The sequence below is a fragment of the Coregonus lavaretus genome, assembly GCF_964263955.1.
Source record: "Coregonus lavaretus genome assembly, chromosome: 34".
Taxonomy (NCBI): domain Eukaryota; kingdom Metazoa; phylum Chordata; class Actinopteri; order Salmoniformes; family Salmonidae; genus Coregonus; species Coregonus lavaretus.
Window position 1 is genome coordinate 21437402 of NC_140021.1, and position 22482 is coordinate 21459883.

Here is a 22482-nt window from a genome sequence, read left to right on the forward strand (position 1 = left end):
TCAATGACATGGCACCCGACCATTGGTTGATGCATGCAATGTCTGAGCAGGGGAACAGGACCAAAGTTAACCCGGTGCCTCGGTTGAACCAGGACACAGACAAATAAGGTCATCCAATTACAGAGCTGCAGCAGCCAATCGGAACAGCGGACAAATTTCATTCAAAATCAAGCGGGAAGCCAAAGACACGTCTAGACAATTCAAACTCTCAAATCCAATGTAGGTTGGCTAGGGTACAGCACCTACCTTTGGTCGTGTTCCTTTGCTCAGACATTGCTGACGCATGTCAAATCGTACAACGCCTGGATAGGTAATTTACATATCAGCTAACAACATCATTATGTTATAGCAATCTGGTGCCAGACTGCACAGTCGATGACCTGGCACACAACCATTGGTTGTGCAACCTTTATCTGTTGAAAGGTTCTTAAGTGTGTGTCCATCGGCGATCAGCCTTTTTGCCTTGTCTTGCAGTCAGCAAAAAGCAGGTGTAATAAAAAAAGAGTCCCGAATATTCGAGAAGGGTGCAATTGCAGCCTAAATTTTCTGAATGTGGGCATTCCTGCATCTGCAGGAACCCCTCTTTATACTTCTATTGGTCTAGGACTCCGGTACACAGGTGGGAGGCGGGGGCGCTCCAGTACAGTAGGTGGTGGTAATGGACCATACCGTTGGATGCCAACCTCCGAGAAACCCCACAGAAGAAGAGGCGGGGTCGACGCGGTAGCAAGCTAGCTAGGACAACGGTATACAAAGGGAGAATCTCAACTGCATACTCTTCGCATCCTCTCTCCTCTGTCCCCGCCTCCTTCTCAAAATCCAGGAGAAGCTCAGAGGGGAGGGACCTCTGGCTTTCTCATCCAATGGGCGAGGAGTATGCAATTGAGAGTCTCCCAGTGACCTTCGTCTCCACCAGTCAGGCACTGTTTTCCTGAAGTTAACGACGGTGAGGGCAGATGTTCGGCAGGCGTAATTGTGAAGGAAACTGGCCTACAGATAGTAAGTCACGTGGTCGTGGCTTGCTATATAAAGCAGGCATCGAGGTATTTAGTTACTGTTCATTTGAACTTTAGAGTCAGTAAAACAAGTGACCTAAGGGACTTTGAGCGTGGTATGGTCGTCGGTGCCAGGCACGCCGGATCCAGTATCGCAGAAACGGCCGCCCTCCTGACCTTTTCATGCATGACAATGTCTAGGGTTTACTGAGAATGGTGCGACAAACAAAAAACATCCAGTCAGCGGCAGTCCTGTGGGCGAAAACAGCTTTTTGATTATAGAGGTCGAACGAGAATGGCAAGAATCGTGCAAGCTAACAGGTGGGCCACAAACTGCACAGTACAACAGTGGTGTGCAGAACGACATCTCGGAACGCACAACTTGTCGGTCCTTGTCACAGATAGATCCCCGAGCCGACTAGGTGAAAAATCTGTCAATGTGCCCTTGAGCAAGGCACTTAACCCTAATTGCTCCTGTAAGTCACTCTGGATAAGAGCGTCTGCTAAATGACTAAAACAAAACAAAACAAAACAAGATAGGCTATTGCAGCAGACGACCACACCGGGTTCCACTCCTATCAGCTAAAAAACAAGAAGAAGCGCTCCAGTGGGCACACGATCACCAACACTGGACAATTGAGGAGTGGATAAACATCACCTGGAACATGACAGCGAGTTCAGTTTACTTGAGTGGTCTGCACAGCTGTTCGTAGCATGAATGTACCACCGTCCAATCTGCAGCAACTGCGTGATGCCATCGCGTCGGCATGGACCAACATCCTTGTGGAACATTTCCAACACCTTGTACAATCCTCCGAAGAATTCAGGCTGTTCTGGAGGCAAAGGAGGGTCCGATCTGGTACTATGCTGAACAAAAATATAAACACAACATGTAACAATTTCAAAGATTTTGCTGAGTTACAGTTCATATAAGGAAATAAAATAAATTAATAATCCCTTAATCTATGGATTTCCCATGACTGGGCAGGGGCGCAGCCATGGGTGGGCCACCCACTTGAGAGCCAGGCCAACCCACTGGGGAGCCAGACCCAGCCAATCAGAATGATTTCTTCCCCACAAAACGGTTTTATTACAGACAGAAATACTCCTCATTTTAGAGTGGCCTTATATTGTCCCCAGCACAAGACTTTGACTCATTCACTATGACACAATGCTGAATTGCAGCTCATAATAATCTGGGCATATTGGTGTGAATTTGCACTGGTGATAAATGAGATATGATCAAATGGATATAGATAAGACTCAAACTATAAGAATGAAATGAGAGCCAGAATCTTCCTGTCTGCACAACATATAGCTTCAGGCATAGACTGTTTCCCAGCTCAATCCCTGGCCTGCAAACTGACCAGTGGCCACAGGTGCTAAACACCTGGCAGTTCTTATGGCTGTGCTTGCTTGGCTTTAGCTGATAACAAATACGGCCTGGGGTTCATTTTCTATCTATTTATTCTGTATTTCGTTTTGAAGATAGTTCCACAAGGCCTGCTGTTTAGATAGCTAATACAATCAAGACCTAACACTTGATTAGAAAACATACACAATCAAATCCATCCAGTTTTTTTAAAGAGTTGTGTAAATGATTCACTAATGTGACTAAAATGCTGTACAGTACAACATGTCCACAGTTATTCATTATTATCATAGTTATTCAAGAGCCAGGAAGGATAGGTCAACATCTAAAATTGGGAGTGGACAAGATGCACTGGCAGTAATTAAGGATGAGAGTGCTGAATGAAAGGAGAGATGAAGAACAACGTTCCTCTGGAAATAGACCCCAGGGATTAAACAGGAACAGTCAAGCTTCCAGGACTGATGTTTTGGTTGTTTGCAGGGGCGGACTTAGTGATTTGGAGGCTCCGGGCAGAGGCCAGTCTGAGCCCCACCCCCACCCCTCCTATGTGTGCCCAAAAAATATATGGGTTTTATAGTGAAGACATGTAAAATTGTACAACATTTTAATGTGTCATGAACACAACCAGTCATGATGTTTTCATCTGACTGTCAAACAAATCACTTCAAAAAGTAGGTTACCTTTGCACATTCATCCAAATAATTCCAGCATCCGAACAGTGCACTGTGCACCCGCCAACTTTCCTTCAATTCGCAAGTGGCTGAAACTGTCTTACTAGAGAAAGAATCTGAGCGAGTGAAACAGCGCCCTTCTGTCTTACTAGGACTATATGTAACCCATGTATATTTACATTTGACATTTTAGTAAATTAACAGATGCTCTTATCTAGAGCAACTTACAGTTAGTGACATGCCATACTGTTTTTGGCCAGACAGCATCCGATACATGGGCTACACATACATGTCTTCTGCCTCAATGACGACGGCAGTATTATCAGCAGCACCTGTCTTTTTACTAAAGAAATGCATATTGCATCCCTCTAGAGTGTAAGGGCCCGGGGCTGGGTTTCTAGTAAGTTAACATATGGAATTGTTTTAAGATGGTCATATCAAGGATCATTTAGCTATTTGATTTTGGACCCCTGTAGGTATAAAAAAATATATATAAAAAACTATTTGATGAAACGTTGAATTTGGCCTTACTGATATCAACCCATAGAAACGCATTGAATAACATATTCATGAATAAAATAAAATAAAAAGGAAGTATGTTTTGAAGTGTCTGTCCTATGTCTGAGCGATATAAGAAAAATCTGGAAAATAAATGCATTTTTTTCTGTGGAATTACCTGTATACCTTTTACGTGGGAATGCCCTATCCACATCCATTCATTCCACACACAGTACGAATATTAAAGTGACCGGGATTGCACAATAAAGTCAGGGACTTTCCATTGTGGTCCCTCAAACGGAAAACACCATTGTGACCCTCCTGTAGCTCAGTTGGTAGAGCATGGCTCTTGCAACGCCAGGGTTGTGGGTTTGATTCCCACGGGGAGCCAGTATGAAAAATGTATGCACTCACTAACTGTAAGTCGCTCTGGATAAGAGCGTCTGCTAAATGACTAAAATGTGTTTGTGAGAGTCTCATCTTTCCATTGTGGAGAAGACTGATTTTCGGGATGTCTCCCGGTCTGACAAACACTGATGTAGTCACCTTCCACCGGTTGTCACTATTTACCACAGCCACCAACTCAGAATTGGCTATATTGTAAAAAAGTATGAAAACAAACATTTGAGGTTAGGCATAGGGTTAGCAGTGTGGTTAGGTTTAAGGTTAGTGTTGGCTTTAAAATCAATTTTTAAGAGGATCAATTTTTTAAATAGGTGGGGTTTAGCCATAATGATGACTTTGTGGCTGTGGTAACTAGTGACAACCCCCTTCCAAGGCAGATGCAGAAGGCCGACATCGGTGGATACGGTGGATTGAGACGCAGCCTATGCAAAACAACGGATATCTCTAGCTTAAACAGATAGATTTTTATGGGGATGGAGCATGGGGGCCCCTCATGAGGCCCCTTGATGATGTGAGGCCTGAGGCAGGCATTTCTGCCTAATGGTAAGTCCACCAGTGGTTGTTTGACTAGAAAGTTTACCAATATCTTCCATCCTGAAGAATAAATATTTTCTTAATAAAAAACAATTAATTAAATACCAGAAATTTAGTTGATTACAAAATAACTCTCTTGCTTGCATTTTATTTTGGTCAAATCCAACCAAAATACATTTGGTAAGGAGCAAGGTGACCAGTCAAAGTAATTTTTTTCTAACATAAACATAATAAATAAAAGTGGTGATTGAACAGTGAAAAGACGCTGGACTGGGTTCAAACCCAAACCCATGCAGAACATCAGTGAAATAACAGGTAGCCTATTAAGTTGTTGTGTGTGAGAGTGAGTAGTCCAAATATGAGAAAGATTTAATCCCCCTTTGATTCTTTATCCAATGAGGTTTTCTGTAAAGCACAAACAGTGTCTTTGTGTCCCATTCAGACATGGGCAGCTTCAAGGGAGCCTGTGTGTGTACACCCTAACCAGACCAGACCCTAACAGCTCATGGAAACTGTTGCCACACCCTCAGTCAGTCCACTCAGCAATATGTGTTATAGTAGGACTAGATGTCAGCAATTCGTCCAAGAACCTCTTGCAAAGTCATTTTTAAAAAGCATTAGAATGTCCATTAAAAAGAGGGTAACCAATAAGGGAGATAGACTGAACATGACCCTAAAAGGCAACACATCACAAACCCATCCATACATAAGAAAATTTGATTTGATAATAAGAAGCTATTCAAGTGTTCGTTTTGGGAGAACTTTCATTATTCTAGTACACTGTACTTCTTCTTCTTCTTCTTCTTCTTCTTCTTCTTCTGTGGATTTTAAGGCGGACTACATCCAAAAGTTGTATTGCCGCCACCAACTGGACGGTTTGAAACCAAAAATAATATAAAAATAAATAAATTCATACTTTAATAGTGATTCTAACAATCCACCCTAATAAAAATAGTGTATTGCCAAAACAAACTAAATTCCCACTTCTTCCTTCTTTTAGTTCTCCATATCTCCCTTCTGAGGCTCTAGGACCTGAGAAGGTAATACGACTTTTGCTAATACTCCATGTAACCTTTACTGTGAAATCTTTCAGCCCCAGGAACCGCTCCGCCGCAATCACAATGATTTCAATCTTCCTAGATCTTTTCTCCACCTTGGCAGTGCCATTTATCACCATTGCGATAAAGGCCACAAAGTCCACCTTTTTAACCTTTAAAATGTCAGGATCCTCTTGGTGTAAGACAACCCCTGCAGCCTGCAGCGAAGGCCTATCAACTACCATGGACTCTTCTGGTGCAACATTCAAACCCTCAACCCTTTTCACAGCTTCTGCATATGAAATGATCTGTACAACCCTGAGTTTGGCCACCTCATTCTCCTTTACCCTTGTGGGGCATTCAGAAGATGTGGCTTCATGATTCCCACCGCAATTACAACGTCACATTCTCTTCACTTTTATAACACATATTATATATATAACACACACGGGCCCTGTGTAGCTCAGTTGGTAGAGCATGGTGCTTGCAACGCCAGGGTTGTGGATTCGATTCCCACGGGGGGCCAGTATGAGAGAAAAAAGTATGCACTCACTAACTGTAAGTCGCTCTGGATAAGAGCGTCTGCTAAATCACTAAAATGTAAATATTATGATATTTTCCACATCTTGTACATCTCAGCGTGAGGCTGTTTTGTCTCCTTCCCCAATTGTTCATTGTAATAGAATATGGGCGTGCCTTAAACTCATGACGGCATTTCCTGTGGAGGCGGGGCTTAGCTTCAGCGGAGAATACTGCGGACTTCTCTCTTAATCTAATTTTGAAAATAAAAATAAATTCACGCGGCCAGGGGAGTATGCTACATATATATATTAATTACATACGCCAACACTTTTATACAACTAAATTGTAGACTGCATTTTTCCCTTTTTTAATGGAGTAACTGAATAAGGAATGACCCGCGGGGGAGTGAATTGACCGTGACTTTTCGCAGAGGAGAAAGTACCTCCCGTTGCCAACAAGGCAATTGTTGCTGTGTCTACGCTGGGTAGCGGATCACGACGGGGATTTTAAAGAAGATACATTTACGTATGTTGCCTCGGAAATAAATCACGCCGATAAGGTAAGTATTTATATTTTGATAATTGTATGAATCCTGTTTTTCATCCGTTCTTGATTACTCTCCAGTGTTGTAAAGTACTTAAGTAGTTTTTTGGGGTATCTATACTTTACTTTACTACTTATGTTTTTGACAACTTTTACTTTTACTTCAGTACATTCCCAAGGAAAATCAAGTACTTTTTACTCCATACATTTACCCTGACAACCAAAAGTACTTGTTACATTTTGAACGCTTAGTAGGACAGGGAAATGGTGAAATTCACGCATCAAGATAACACGTTGTCATCCCTACTGCCTATGGTCTGGCGGACTCACGAAACGCTAATGCATCTTTTGTAAATTATGTCTGAGTTTTGGAGTGTGCACCTAGCTATCCGTAAAATTTAAAAACAAGGAAATGGTGCTCTCTGCTTTGCCTAATATAAGGAATTTGAAATGATTTAAACTTTTACTTCTACTTCTGATACTTAAGTATATTTTAGCAATTACATTTACTTTTGATACTTAAGTATATTTAAAACGAAATACTTTTAGGCTTTTACTCAAGTACTATTTTAGTGGGTGACTTTTACTTTTACTTTAGTAACTTTCTATTAAGGTATCTATACTTTTACTGAAGTATGACAATTTTCCACAAGTGAAGGACTTGGATAATGGCTAACTCAAAGTGTCATTTAAAAAAACACCACCGTCTAGAGGTCTTCATTGATCCACCTGTACCCGAATACCCAGGACCCGAGCGGGTCCGGATCCAGAATTATAAATATTGTCACGGGTCTGGGTCGGATCTGATATGATTGTCACGGGTCTTGGGAATCTGTAATTTCAACTGACTTGTCCGGAAGGACCCGTACAGATCCGAATGTAACTGCTGCAGTACAGAGAGAGTAGTAATGGGTGGCTCTTTTTTGGTGAACGTCGGAACCGAATTGCATTGGTGAAAGAGCCATTCATTTGGCTCCCAGATTTGCAGACTCCTACTACTGCTTTTTAAGCTCAATTTTTTTCTTCTTCTGCAGATAAGTTACAAAATCATTCTCTAAAGAAGTTAGGAAGTTTCTGGTAAATTGTCCACATTGTTACACACTCAACCCCCTTCTCCACCTTAGGGGATTGTATAATGGATGCTGTGCTTATCTCCTCACCATTAGCATAGTAGCATTGTCCACTCACCCATTTCTTCTGTTAAAGCTATACCCCTAAATAGAGTAGAAACATTGAGGCTGATTTCTCTCTAGACTATCTGTAAAAGGCCTGGTTATAATGGGAGGTAATAAACGATCTGGTGGCAGGGAGGCAGAGGTCTGCTATTCTCAGTGTGTCACAGGATAACAGTCAGGAGCTAATTCAATAAAACGACCTCCTCTCACATGGCTCTTACTTCACTAGCCTGTAGTCTCTCCTCCCTGTCCCTCCCTCCCTCTCTCTCTCATTCCCGCCTTCTCCATCACCCTCCTTCCCCCCATCCATCCCTCCCTCCCTCCTGTAAATAGCCCAGCTAGGCTCAAAAGTCTTCCTGCCATGGATATCGATCCCCATCCGGTACACACACACACCCTTTGACGACTCAGGTCAATGAATCATTCCCCATTTTACACTCAGTCCCCAGCTCAACCCTCCTTAACGACAGGGAGACTAAATGCACTTTCTGTTTCCCTGGCTAAACGGACCGTTAGCGAACCACAGCTTACATGGGACAATGAGAGTAATGGCCCATGTCATGAGTTAATACAGTTACTGTTTATATCTATAATATATAGGGGTCCAGACCATGTGAACACCTGACCAGGAAGAACTCTGGGCCCTAAAGCTATATCAGTTATTTGGTCCTTTTTGTCAAGGGAAGGAAGAATGTATGCATTAGGTCGCCAAGTCTAATATCTTCTATGGTACTACAAATGTAAACAAACACACAGTATTCACCATCACCTTTATTACTGTATCCTCACACATTTTCTTTTTTTTTCAGATGGACCTGAAACTACTTCTGAAATCAGTGTTGTTAGGAGTCATTTGTTACAGCAGTGCTCAGCAAGGTAAGATGATTCTCCTCCATCTTATATCAAGTTTCTGCCTTACTTACTGTAGCTTCCACCTTGTTAGACAAAATCAATCCTCAACAGTAACATCAGTAGTCTGTTTCTGTACACTGTTAATGCAGTACATCATCTAATCATAATATATTTCTACTAAACCGCATCATAAATATACAGTACAGAATAGTGGTTAACTGACTGATGTCCCGTATGGGTAGCCAACCCCAACTGAGCATGCTGCTGTAATGTAATGATGTCATTAGCCAGAGGAAAAAGCAGCTCCACCTACACTGTAAACCCCAAGACATTTTTAACTGAAATACTTCAAGTAAGGTGAACTCAAAGTCAATGAAAGGTCATTATTAATTAAAATGTTTCAGTTGTACTGACTCAAAATTAAACAAGGCAACAGTAAACATGTCGTCCCCCACAAATGCACAAATGATGCAGTGCCCCCCTTGAGCAAATTGAGATTGTGTGTGACTAACAAATTTAAGTTAATTACTATAGCTCCCACCTTAGGCCAATCAGTGTAATTTTGTAAATGCAGAATCTCTATGGCAAGACACATCATTCACCCAAGTTCCGTCAAAAATCATGCCAGTGCTGTCTGAGGTATCGCGTGACTCACGTACAAACAAACGAACGGACGGACAGAGACAGATCCACAGTTTCCTCCCCGATTTCATCGTGGTGGACAATGAGAAGTCACATCAACTACATTTTTAAAGTTATGATCACAAATAAACTTTTTTCCCAGCATGCTCTACTGCAGGTAGATTTATTAATTTATTTTTGTAATATCTGTGTTTTTACATGTACAGTGCATTCGGAAAGTATTCCGACCCCTTGACTTTTTCCACATTTTGTTACATTACAGCCTTATTCTAACATTGATTAAATTGTTATTTTTCCTCATTAATCTACACACAATACCCTATAATTACAAAGCAAAAACAGTTTTTTTTGACATTTTTGCAAATGTATAAAAAAAAAAAAAAAATGGATATCACAATTCAATAAGTTTTCAGACCATTTACTCACCTTTGGCAGCGATTACTGCCTTGAGTCTTCTTGGGTATGACCCTACAAGCTTGGCACACCTGTATTTGGGGAATTTCTCCCATTCTTTTCTGCAGATCCTCTCAAGCTCTGTCAGGTTGGATGGGGAGCATCGCTGCACAGCTATTTTGAGGTCTCTCCAGAGAGGTTTGACCGGGTTCAAGTCCGGGCTCTGGCTGGGCCACTCAAGGACATTCAGAGACTTGTCCTGAAGCCACTCCTGTGTTGTCTTGGATTTGTGCTTAGGGTCCTTGTCCTGTTGGAAGGTGAACCTTCGCCCGCAGTCTGAGGTCCTGAGCGCTCTGGAGCAGGTTTTCATCAAGGATCTCTCTGTACTTTGCTCCGTTCATCTTTGTCTCGGTCCTAACTAGTGTCCCAGTCCCTGCAGCTGAAAAACATCCCCACAGCATGATGCTGCCACCACCATGCTTCACCGTAGGGATGGTGCCAGGTTTCCTCCAGACGTGATGCTTGGCACTCAGGCCAAAGAGTTCAATTTTGGTTTCATCAAACCAGATAATCTTGTTTCTCATGGACTGAGAGTCTTTAGGTGCCTTTTGGCAAACACCAAGCGGGCTGTCATGTGCCTTTTACTGAGGAGTGGCTTCCGTCTGGCCACTCTACCATAAAGGCCTGATTGGTGGATTGCTGCAGAGATGGTTGTCCTTCTGGAAGGTTCTCCCATCTCCACAGAGGAACTCTAGAGCTCTGTCAGAGTGACCATCGGGTTCTTGGTCACCTCCCTGACCACGGCCCTTCTCCCCCGATTGCTTTAGTTTTTGGCCGGCCAGCTCTAGGAAGATTCTTGGTGGTTCCAAACTTCTTCCATTTAAGAATGATGGAGGCCACTGTGTTCTTGGGGAACTTCAATGCTGCAGAAATGTTTTGGTACCCTTCCCCAGATCTGTGCCTCGACACAATCCTGTCTCGGAGCTCTATGGACAATTCCTTCGACCTCTTGGCTTGGTTTTTGCTCTGACATGCACTGTCAACTGTGGGACCGTATATAGACAGGTGTGTGCCTTTCCAAATCATGTCCAATCAATTTAATTTACCACTGGTGGACTCCAATCAAGTTATAGTAACATCTCAAGGATGATCAATGGAAACAGGATGCACCTGAGCTCAATTTCGAGTCTCATTGCAAAGGGTCTGAATACTTATGTAAATAAGGTATTTCTGTTTTTTTTAAACCTGTTTTCGCTTTGTCATTATAGGGTATTGTGTGTAGATTGCTGAGATTTAAAAAAAAAACAATTTTAGAATAAGGGTGTAATGTAACAGAATGTGGAAAAAGTCAAGGGGTCTGAAATATTTCCGAAGGCACTCAAAATCACTTTAGGTAACTGTTCTCAGATATGTTAAGTGCAACGGGTTTCCTCAGAAGTTTTGAGTAATGACAGCACATTGGGGTTTACAGGGTAGGTTTCTTTGAGCATAGTAGTGAATACATCATGGAACTATGGAACAGCGGAATATTCCATTCTGTCTCTAGCTCCAGTTTTCCAAATTACACAATGTGTACACTCTGGCTTATTTCCTGGTTAGTTTTTAGGAGTCTATGATGAGTTTGCTTCTTTTCAACCTTTGTTTTTCCATTCCATTCCAGAAGGGAACGAGTGCATCAAGGCTAATGCCAAATCCTGTGGGGAGTGTATTCAAGTGGGAGCGAAATGTGGCTGGTGCATGGTGCATGGACCCAGTACGTGGATATGAATTTGCCAATAACTTTGTTACATTTACATTTTCATTTACATTTTCGTCATTTAGCAGACGCTCTTATCCAGAGATAATGTTACTTCATTGATGTTACACAACCTTAATATCAACTGACTCAGCATTACAACTTGCAGGTGTATGCAAATCAAAGAAATAAGAATGTAATCTAAACTGTTCCTTGGAATTACAACACCAGTGTGTCAGGCAATATTGTTTATAACCTTTATAAACTGCTTGGGAGTGTAGGAAATACATTTTCAGAAAATAAGGACCTTACATTTTTGGGTGGATTTCCTCTATGAATGCCATAGTGCAATATGTCATGATACTGATACCTCCTCTCTTCCAGGAGTTCCTGAAGCAGGGTGAGGCCACATCGACCCGCTGTGATGAGCTGGAGTCCCTGAGGAAGAGAGGTTGCAGCGCCGCCAAGGTAGAGAACCCTGGAGGCAGCCAGCTTGTCCTGAAGAACAAGGCTGTGACCAACCGCAACAAGGGAGCAGGGAATCTCCGACCAGATGACATCACACAGAAACTCACCCTCAGCGTCAGATCTGGTAAGAACTTAGCTGGAACTGTTAAGTTTGATTAAGTTGTGTCCCAAATGGCACCCTTTCCCTATTTAGTGTTAGGAATAGGGTGCCATTTGAGATGCAGTCTAAGTTAACTTTGCTTCAGCCAAAACATCTTGCTTGACAACCATTGTTGAAGCAGCGTTGCTGAGGGTCTTTTTTTATTTCTCCTGCTGTTCCTCTGTGGTCTTTCATTGTTATGTTGATTAGTTACAGTAGCCTCCATTTTCTTTGTGTGTTTTAGCTATTAACTGTACAGCTGTAATTATGATGTGGAAGGAGTATTCCTTGTACTCTTTCATGTGAAGGCCAGCACCTTATTTGACATGGACAGTGCACATTTATCAAGATTTCAGTGTTCACATCAATATAAATATGCCAGAGTTAGCAAGTCTGTAGTCCCCGGCTTAACCTTGCCTATTTGTCTGTGTACTGCAGGTGAACCCCAGTCTTTTAACCTGAAGTTCAAACGGGCTGAGGATTACCCCATCGACCTCTACTACCTGATGGACCTGTCCTACTCCATGAAGGACAATCTGGAAAACGTCAAGAACCTAGGAACACAGCTGATGCTGGAGATGTCAAAGATCACATCTGATTTCAGAATCGGTGAGATTGAGAAACAGCCCGGTTGTATGAGGTTTGAGGATGTTCATATTTGTTTTAACTTCTTCTCCACTTCAAATGTATCTCTTCTGCTTTCAGATCTGGTTGGGTGCATATTGCATAGTTATACAACGGGTGGGTCTAATCCTGAATGCTGATTGGTTAAAACCGCATTCCAGCCGGTGTCTATTCCACAAGTTACCACCAGCTAAATCTGTGATGTTAAAATGCCTATTTACTCTGTTCCATCTGACTGCACAATCCAGTGACTCATCAGCCCAGCCAGGCAATGTATAAACTTGAGCTCCACTATAATAAATAATGTAGACATTATCTCACATTTCTTTTAGACTAACATTTAGTTTTCAACAGCAGAGATTTGTATAAACCTTGCTGTCTGTCTCTCCGACAATTGCAACATTGTTTCAATATTCAAATTCAATCTCCAGCTGTCCCATAGTAATGTACGTGTCGGGAGTTGGGACGAGACAGACAGGCAGGCAGCGTTTCTCGGCCAGTCGAAATCATGAATCAGCTGGCATCATTTTTATGGATATATAGAAAGAAATGTCAATTGAAAAAAGGTCAAACGAAAGGAAGTGCAGCTAAACTCAGCAAAAAAAGAAACGTCCCTTTTTCAGGACCCTGTCTTTTAAAGATAATTTGTAAAAATCCAAATAACTTCACAGATCTTCATTGTAAAGGGTTTAAACACTGTTTCCCATGCTGTGGAACGATCATTAAGACAGCTTACAGATGGTAGGCAATTAAGGTCACAGTTATGAAATATTAGGACACTAAATAGGCCTTTCTACTGACTCTGAAAAATACCAAAAGAAAGATGCCCAGGGTCCCTGCTCATCTGCGTGAACGTGCCTTTGGCATGCTGCAAGGAGGCATGAGGACTGCAGATGTGGCCAGGGCAATAAATTGTAATGTCTGTACTGTGAGACGCCTAAGACAGCGCTACAGGGAGACAGGACGGACAGCTGATCGTCCTCGCAGTGGCAGACCATGTGTAACAACACCTGCACAGGATCGGTACATCCGAACATCACACCTGCGGGACAGGTACAGGATGGCAACAACAACTGCCCGAGTTACACCAGGAACGCACAATCCCAGCATCAGTGCTCAGACTGTCCGCAATAGGCTGAGAGAGGCTGGACTGAGGGCTTGTAGGCCTGTTGTAAGGCAGGTCCTCACCAGTCATCACCGGCAACAACGTCGCCTATGGGCACAAACCCACCGTCGCTGGACCAGAGAGGACTGGCAAAAAGTGCTCTTCACTGACGAGTTGCGGTTTTGTCTCACCAGGGGTGATGGTCGGATTCGCGTTTATCGTTGAAGGAATGAGCGTTACACCGAGGCATGTACTCTGGAGCGGGATCGATTTGGAGGTGGAGGGTCCGTCATGGTCTGGGGCGGTGTGTCACAGCATCATCGGACTGAGCTTGTTGTCATTGCAGGCAATCTCAACACTGTGCATTACAGGGAAAGACATCCTCCTCCCTCATGTGGTACCCTTCCTGCAGGCTCATCCTGACATGCCCCTCCAGCATGACAATGCCACCAGCCATACTGCTCGTTTTGTGCGTGATTTCCTACAAGACAGGAATGTCAGTGTTCTGCCATGGCCAGCGAAGAGCCCGGATCTCAATCCCATTGAGCACGTCTGGGACCTGTTGGATCGGAGGGTGAGGGCTAGGGCCATTCCAACCCCAGAAATGTCTGGGAACTTGCAGATGCCTTGGTGGAAGATTGGGGTAACATCTCACAGCAAGAACTGGCAAATCTGGTGCAGTCCATGAGGAGGAGATGCACTGTAGTACTTAATGCAGCTGGTGACAACACCAGATACTGACTGTTACTTTTGATTTTGACCCGCCCCATTTGTTCAGGGACACATTTTTCAATTGATTTAGTCACATGTCTGTGGAACTTGTTCAGTTTATGTCTCAGTTGTTGAATCTTGTTATGTTCATACAAATATTTACACGTTAAGTTTGCTGAAAATAAACGCAGTAGACAGTGAGAGGACGTTTCTTTTTTTGCTGAGTTTAGTTTGCAGTCTTTACAGCTTCAGTTTGAAATTATTGTGTTAGCTGTGTTGTTGGCTAGCTCCTCTTAACAACATTGTCCTTACGAGTGAGCACATTTTCTATGCCAGGCGAAGTCACGCCTCATTTTCTCATTGTTATGGTTGTATCCAAATAAATATTACTAGAAAACAGCTTAAACAAATGCAAATGCAAGGACTGGGAGACTAGTCAGGATCGAGGGAAAGTTGAACGGAGCAAAGTACAGAGAGATCCTTGATGAAAACCTGATATATCATTTGCAAAAATTTCAAAAAAATACAGTTTTTGCTTTGTCATCATGGGTTATTGTGTAGATTGATGAAGGGGAAAACATTTTTTAAATCCATTTTAGAATAAGGCTGTAACGTAACAAAATGTGGAAAAAGTCAAGGGGTCTGAATACTTTCCAAATGCACTGTAATGTGTTGTAAATCTATTTCTATGGTCCATTGGCAAGTGACTGTTTTCAAGTGTATTGCATCTGTTTGCATGTGAATATTCTACATAGGCAGTCTTTTATGCAGTCCTCCCTTGTTGTCTTTATTATCTCTCAGGTGCAATGAGGGCCGTATTGGTAGACAGTGTGAGTGCAGCACCAACGAGGTGACCAGTGAAGACCTGGATAAGAACTGCCGTAAAGACAACGGTACAGACATCTGCAGCAACAACGGAGACTGTGTGTGTGGAACCTGTGAGTGTAAGAAGAGAGAGAACCCCGAGGAACGCTACAGCGGGAAGTTCTGCGAGTGTGACAACTTCAACTGTGACCGCTCCAACAACAAACTCTGTGGAGTTCAGTTTAGGCCCCTACTGCATTGCAATAGGCATTATACGATAAATGGTTAGTAATCTGGGGGACCATTAACTTTTAGCTCCCACTTTCCTATTGTGGGATGGTTATTTGTATCGGCTGTTGATTGTATTACAGGCCTACATATCCTGCTATGATAGAAATAAAAAAAAGATAAGGAAATAAATATCTAAAAAATAGAGACAGCCGAGTCTTCTTGTATAAAAAAAAAAACACTAAGAAATGTACATTTTCAAACATGTTTACTAATAAGAAAAAAATATATAATAAAGATTAGTTTAGTCCCCCAAACGTAGATTGGGGAAGTGAATAATATGATCAATTATTGGATTATCAATAAAGATTTTGTTTGCTGTGAAATGATGGTCAAGACCTGTGTAACATCTTCCTCAGAGCACAAACTACCTCTGTGTTTGTGGCGTAATGGGTAATTTCCCAATTAAATTAGAGATCAGTTGATTAGTTCAGACATCACCTTTTACGAAATTAGATTTATCGTGTTCAATTTAGCTTCATTTAATCTCTAATCTAGAATATTATCTATAATATGAAATTATGTTTGAACTTTGGAGGATAATCTCTGACCCTGTGTGTTGTGGCAGGACATGGTCGCTGTGAGTGCAGGGTGTGTATCTGTGATGCCAACTGGACAGGCAGTGCCTGTGACTGTTCTCTGGACACCACGACCTGCCTGGCCTCCAACAAGCAGATCTGTAATGGACGAGGCACCTGTGAGTGTGGCACCTGCAAGTGCACTGATGCAAAGTTCCAGGGTCCCACCTGTGAGATCTGTCCCACCTGTCCAGGGGTCTGCACAGAACACAAGAGAGTTGAATGAATTAATTGTATTTGTTCATTTTAATGGGGTTTTAACTAAGCAGAAAACAGCAATAATTAAAAAGTTTATTTCCAAAACACAATTATAATTTTTTTGTAATCACATTTGTGTTTTTCGTCAGAAATTATTCGTTATTGGTACCTTCATGTATGTGTAAAATATTACTGTTCTCAGAATTTTGGGGGGATAGATTTTTGTCAACCACAATGCAAACGGTATGCTTTAGTCTCAGGTCCTGTCTGTCCATTGTTTAGCTGGAATATATATCCTGTATATTTGACTGTGATACATTGCATTCGGAAAGTATTCAGGCCCCTTGACTTTTTCTACATTTTGTTACGTTAAAGCCTTATTCTAAAATGGATTCAATTGTTTTTTCCCATCATCACTCTACACACAATACCCCAAAATGACAAAGCAAAAACTGAATTTTCATTTTCTTTGCAAATTTATTAATTCATTTACATATAGTGCCTTGCAAAAGTATTCATCCCCCTTGGCGTTTTTCCTATTTTGTTGCATTACAACCTGTAATTTAAATTGATTTTTATTTGGATTTCATGTAATGGATATACACAAAATAGTCAGAATTGGTGAAGTGAAATGGGAAAAAAATAACTTGTTAAAAAAATAAATATGGAAAAATGGTGCGTGCTTATGTATTCACCCCCCCTAGTCCCTAAATAAGATCTGGTGCAACCAATTACCTTCAGAAGTCACATAATTAGTTAAATAAAGTCCACCTGTGTGCAATCTAAGTGTCACATGATCTGTCAAATGATCTCAGTATATATACACCTGTTCTGAAAGGCCCCAGAGTCTGCAACACCACCAAGCAAGCAGCACCATGAAGACCAAGGAGCTCTCCAAACAGGTCAGGGACAAAGTTGTGGAGAAGTACAGATCAGGGTTGGGTTATAAAAAAATATCTGAAACTTTGAACATCCCACGGAGCACCATTAAATCCATTATTAAAAAATGGAAAGAATATGGCACCACAACAAACCTGCCAAGAGAGGGCCGCCCACCAAAACTCACAGACCAGGCAAGGAGGGCATTAATCAGAGAGGCAACAAAGAGACCAAAGATAACCCTGAAGGAGCTGCAAAGCTCCACAGCAGAGATTGGAGTATCTGTCCATAGGACCACTTTAAGCCGTACACTCCACAGAGCTGGGCTTTACGGAAGAGTGGCCAGAAAAAAGCCATTGCTTAAAGAAAAAAATAAGCAAACACGTTTGGTGTTCGCCAAAAGCCATGGGGGAGACTCCCCAAACATATGGAAGAAGGTACTCTGGTCAGATGAGACTAAAATTGAGCTTTTTGGCCATCAAGGAAAACACAATGTCTGATGCAAACCCAACACCTCTCATCACCCCGAGAACACATCCACACAGTGAAGCATGGTGGTGGCAGCATCATGCTGTGGGGATGTTTCTCATCGGCAGGGACTGGGAAACTGGTCAGAATTGAAGGAATGATGGATGGCGCAAAATACAGGGAAATTCTTGAGGGAAACCTGTTTCAGTCTTCCAGAGATTTGAGACTGGGACGGAGGTTCACCTTCCAGCAGGACAATGACCCTAAGCATACTGCTAAATCAACACATGAGTGGTTTAAGGGGAAACATTTACATGTCTTGGAATGGCCTAGTCAAAGCCCAGACCTCAATTTTTCAGATTTTATTTTATTTTGCATCTTCAGTGGTAGGCATGTTGTGTAAATCAAATGATACAAATCCACAAAAAATCCATTTTAATTCCAGGTTGTAAGGCAACAAAATAGGAAAAATACCAAGGGGGGTGAATACTTTCGGATGTCACTGTAAGTATTCAGACTCTTTACTCAGTACTTTGTTGAAGCACCTTTGGCAGCGATTACTGCCTCGATTTTCTTGGGTATGATGCTACAAGCTTGGCACACCTGTATTTGGTGAATTTCTCCCATTATTTTCTGCAGATCCTCTCAAGCTCTGTCAGGTTGGATGGGGAGTGTCGCTGCACAGCTATTTTCAGGTCTCTCCAGTGAGGTTCGACCGGGTTCAAGTCCGGGCTCTGGCTGGGCCACTCAAGGACATTCAGAGACTTGTCCTGAAGCCACTCCTGTGTTGTCTTGGCTGTGTGCTTAGGGTCCTTGTCCTGTTGGAAGGTGAACCTTCGCCCCCAGTCTGAGGTCCTGAGCCCTCTGGAGCAGGTTTTCATCAAGGATCTCTCTGTACTTTGCTCCGTTCATCTTTGCCTCGATCCTGACTAGTCTCCCAGTCCCTGCCGCTCAAAAACTTCCCCACAGCATGATGCTGCCACCACCATGCTTCACCGTAGGGATGGTGCCAGGTTTCCTCCAGACATGAAGCTTGGCACTCAGGCCAAAGAGTTCCATTTTGGTTTCATCAGACCAGAGAATCTTGTTTCTCATGGTCTGAGTGTCCTTTAGGTGCCTTTTGTCAAACTCCAAGCGGGCTTTCATGTGCCTTTTACTGAGGAGTGGCTTCTGTCTGGCCACTCTACCATAAAGGCCTGATTGGTGGAGTGCTTCAGAGATTGTTGTCCTTCTGGAAGGTTCTCCTATCTCCACAGAGGAACTCTGGAGCTCTGTCACAGTGACCATCGGGTTCTTGGTCACCTCCCTAACCAAGGCCCTTCTCCCCCGATTGCTCAGTTTGGCCGTGCGGCCAGCTCTAGGAAGAGTCTTGGTGGTTCTAAACTTCTTCCATTTAAGAATGATGGAGGCCTCTGTGTTCTTGGGGACCTTCAATGCTGCAGAAATGTTTTTGTACCCTTATAATCAAGTATAGTCTGATGGGTGACAATATTAGCCTATCACTTGTGAATGATGCCCAGCATAAGGAAAGAAACCATGCCTTTTTTTTGCGACTTTTTCGAATCATAGTTGCACACCTCATGTAGCCTAGCCCATAGGCCTATATGTTTTGATAAGGTTTGTATCACAACTAAAGTGGCCAAATAACTTCTTAAAATTAAACACATTAATCTGCTTTACAAAGGGTGTAGAGCCTAACTGGCATACATAAGCAGCGCGTGAGTTTCAAGTTTGGGGAAGATCATTTTCACCATAAAAATCCACTTTTATAATAAAAGCATTACATGCATAATTGCATTTGCGGTCACCTTTGATAATGGTGTTTTCCCGCTAATGGAACATTTGTGCTTATAGCCTACTGCCATGTGTGCATTGCTGCGCTTATAATATGAAGAAATAGTCTAATAGATTATCAACATTTAAAGCTAAACGTTCTGATCTGTTGCGTCAGCCACATTACGTAATTTGTTTGGGGGGGATGCTAGTGGCTGTATTCATTTGGAATCTATCGCATCCCACAACTGTCCCAGACTTTGTTTGGAATATTTATTTCTCGCACAGAATAGAATAGGTCAACTTTTGTACTGTGGGGGATAGTAGATTGACATAGGCTATTGCGTTTGCTGTTCGTTAGGCCTACTCATCTTGTTGGCTGACGAAAAGTAAATGTGCACAGTTCTTCCAATATCTTCAATATTCACCTCGGAATTGGATAAGGACGCGCGCAGTTGTGTCTGTCTTCACTTGTAGCCTGTGAGAAAGATCCTATCACGTGATGGAGAGCCATATGAGTGAGAGGTGCTTCGGAGCTCGCAGCACTCAGGGAGAAGGAAACAACGCAGCACTCCGGGCCAAGGGCACAATGGCCACTGGCCGCAAAAGGCATGGATTTATTTAGGGTGCATTACGGCCACACAAAGGGGATGCCGCCGTAAAATTCGAGGCCTTATCCCTTTAAGAGTGTGCTCCTAATCTCAGCTCGTTACCTGTATAAAAAACACCTGGGAGCCAGAAATCTTTCTGATTGAGAGGGGGTCAAATACTTATTTCCCTCATTAAAAATGCAAATCAATTTATAACATTTTTGACATGCGTTTTTCTGGATTTTTTTGTTGTTATTCTGTCTCTCACTGTTCAAATAAACCTACCATTAAAATTATAGACTGATCATTTCTTTGTCAGTGGGCAAACGTACAAAATCAGCAGGGGATCAAATACTTTTTTCCCTCACTGTATAGGAGTACCTATTTCTTTGTTAACCACTCAACACAGAATGCGCACTCCCTCAAATCGTTTGGAGAAAATATCCTTTCTATTTTATTCAGCTTTGTTCAATTGTATTCTTCATACTATAAAATAATATAAATAATGCCAAGGAATTATAAGCAAATCTTGTCTGGTAAATTAACTAGTGTAGCCCACAGCCATTTGGTATCGCCAGATCATGACCTAACATAAGGACAACTCAGAGTATGCTATTCTGTTCGTCTGAAATAGACTACATTTTCTTCATATCATGCTTCTTTAGACCTGTCTAAAATAAATAATGGATTTAATGTGAAGGTGTAGGCTATATTACATGGATTTATTATACTTTTAAAAATGCATTAGTGGCTTGTAGGCTATGTGTGGAAGCCAGGAGATGCTAAATGTGTTTGTGTTAATTAATGTCAATTATAGTGAGACCGACAGTTATTTGCTTGACAATCACCGGCTGACGAAATTTCATGACCGCCACACCCCTACTAGTGAATATGTCAGAAGTCGAGCAAGCATCACAATGTGAGACTACCTGCGTGTGTTACTCCATCTGTACAGAGTTACATGTCAATGTCCTGTCTTCCACAGGGAGTGTGTTCAGTGCAGGGCCTTTGGGACGGGGGAGAAGAAGGACACGTGTGAGAGAGACTGTAGCTACTTCAACCTGATCAAGGTGAAGGACAGAGACAAGCTGCCTCAGCCAGGACAGGCCTTCCCCCTGATGCACTGTAAGGAGAGGGATGCCAATGACTGCTGGTTCTACTACACCTACGCTGTCAACAAGACAGAGAAGGAGGTCCATGTGGTGGAAACACTAGGTGAGAGCATATTACATACAGCCCATATAACATACAGTCATTGTGACTGAGGATATAACAGAGTGAAAAAAATAGATTATTTGTCTGTCTATTGAGTCGTTTTGTGATTAGAGCCAGGTGTTTTTGACCTGACTAGGAAAAATTCCAGGCTCTACTTGTAGTTCTTCCTGGTCAGCTTACATGGTCAGGTAAAGTTCCTGGGCCTATATATTGCAAATCAGGAAGGACGTAATTGTAAATAAGCATTTGCTCTTACAGTAACTGACTTGCCTGCTTAAATAAATAAAAGTTGGGATAACTGAATGTTCCTGGCTGTGTGTTTCCTGCCGTGTTCCATCATCCCCATCGTGGCTGGCGTGGTGGCGGGCATCGTGCTGATCGGCCTGACCTTGCTTCTCATCTGGAAGCTCCGGAGTCACTCACCACCTTCCGGAGACATTTGAAACCCCACCTCTTTAAGGAACACCTGGGATAGGATAAAGTAATCCTTCTACCCCCCCCCCCACAAAAAAATAAAATAAAATAAATTTGTAAAGTGGTTATCCCACTGGCTATAGGGTGATTGCACCAATTTGTAAGTCACTCTGGTTAAGAGCGTCTGCTAAATGACGTAAATGTGCCCTTGAGCAAGGCACTTAACCCTAATTGCTCCTGTAAGTCGCTCTGGATAAGAGCGTCTGCTAAATGACTAAAATGTAAATGTAAATGTAAGCTGCTCATGATCATCCACGACAGGAGAGAGTTCGCCAAGTTTGAGAAGGAGAAGATGAATGCTAAATGGGACACGGTAAGAGAGTGGAGATGGTAGATACAGGACCAGGAAACCATCTTGGAGAACTGTTTGTAATGGCCTATAATGGGGATGATGATGATGATGATGATGTACTTTTGCAGGTCCTAGTTTGTGTTCTCCCTGACTGTAATTTCAGTAGGTTGATTGAGATGTGGAAAACAGGTGTTATAGATATGGCCACTGTGTGAATCTCTTACACAGAGAACAGACTCCTAAAGGAATACAGAATTGGAAATATTTTATGACTGTAACAGACCTGTTGCTTTTGACGATGACTTCATAAGATGTCACACACATTTTTACACAGTCCTACTCAACAGTTTGTTTAAAATGTTCTTAAAACCCTGTAGTTTTAAGTAATCTCTGTGCAAAATACAGTTATGAAAAAAGGAAGCCTTTTTGGAATGCGAAGGTCCCTGGACACACATCTGTCTTTTCGTGGGAGTGGTTACAGTAGCTTAGTTTGTTCGGTGTT

The 22482-nt window shown here is 42.3% G+C and overlaps 1 pseudogene across 1 annotated transcript in view; it reads left to right on the forward strand.

The window, feature by feature from the left end:
* Nucleotides 1–6543: 6543 nt before the first annotated feature.
* LOC311108901 (integrin beta-1-like) overlaps nucleotides 6544–22482 on the forward strand; it is a 39698-nt pseudogene continuing 23759 nt past the window's right edge. Inside the window, exons 1-10 of the transcript in view lie at nucleotides 6544–6593; nucleotides 8562–8628; nucleotides 11300–11379; nucleotides 11759–11966; nucleotides 12420–12621; nucleotides 15223–15455; nucleotides 16082–16308; nucleotides 20989–21214; nucleotides 21530–21621; nucleotides 21927–22001. The product of the transcript in view is annotated as an integrin beta-1-like (transcript). The remainder of the gene's footprint in view (nucleotides 6594–8561; nucleotides 8629–11299; nucleotides 11380–11758; nucleotides 11967–12419; nucleotides 12622–15222; nucleotides 15456–16081; nucleotides 16309–20988; nucleotides 21215–21529; nucleotides 21622–21926; nucleotides 22002–22482) is intronic.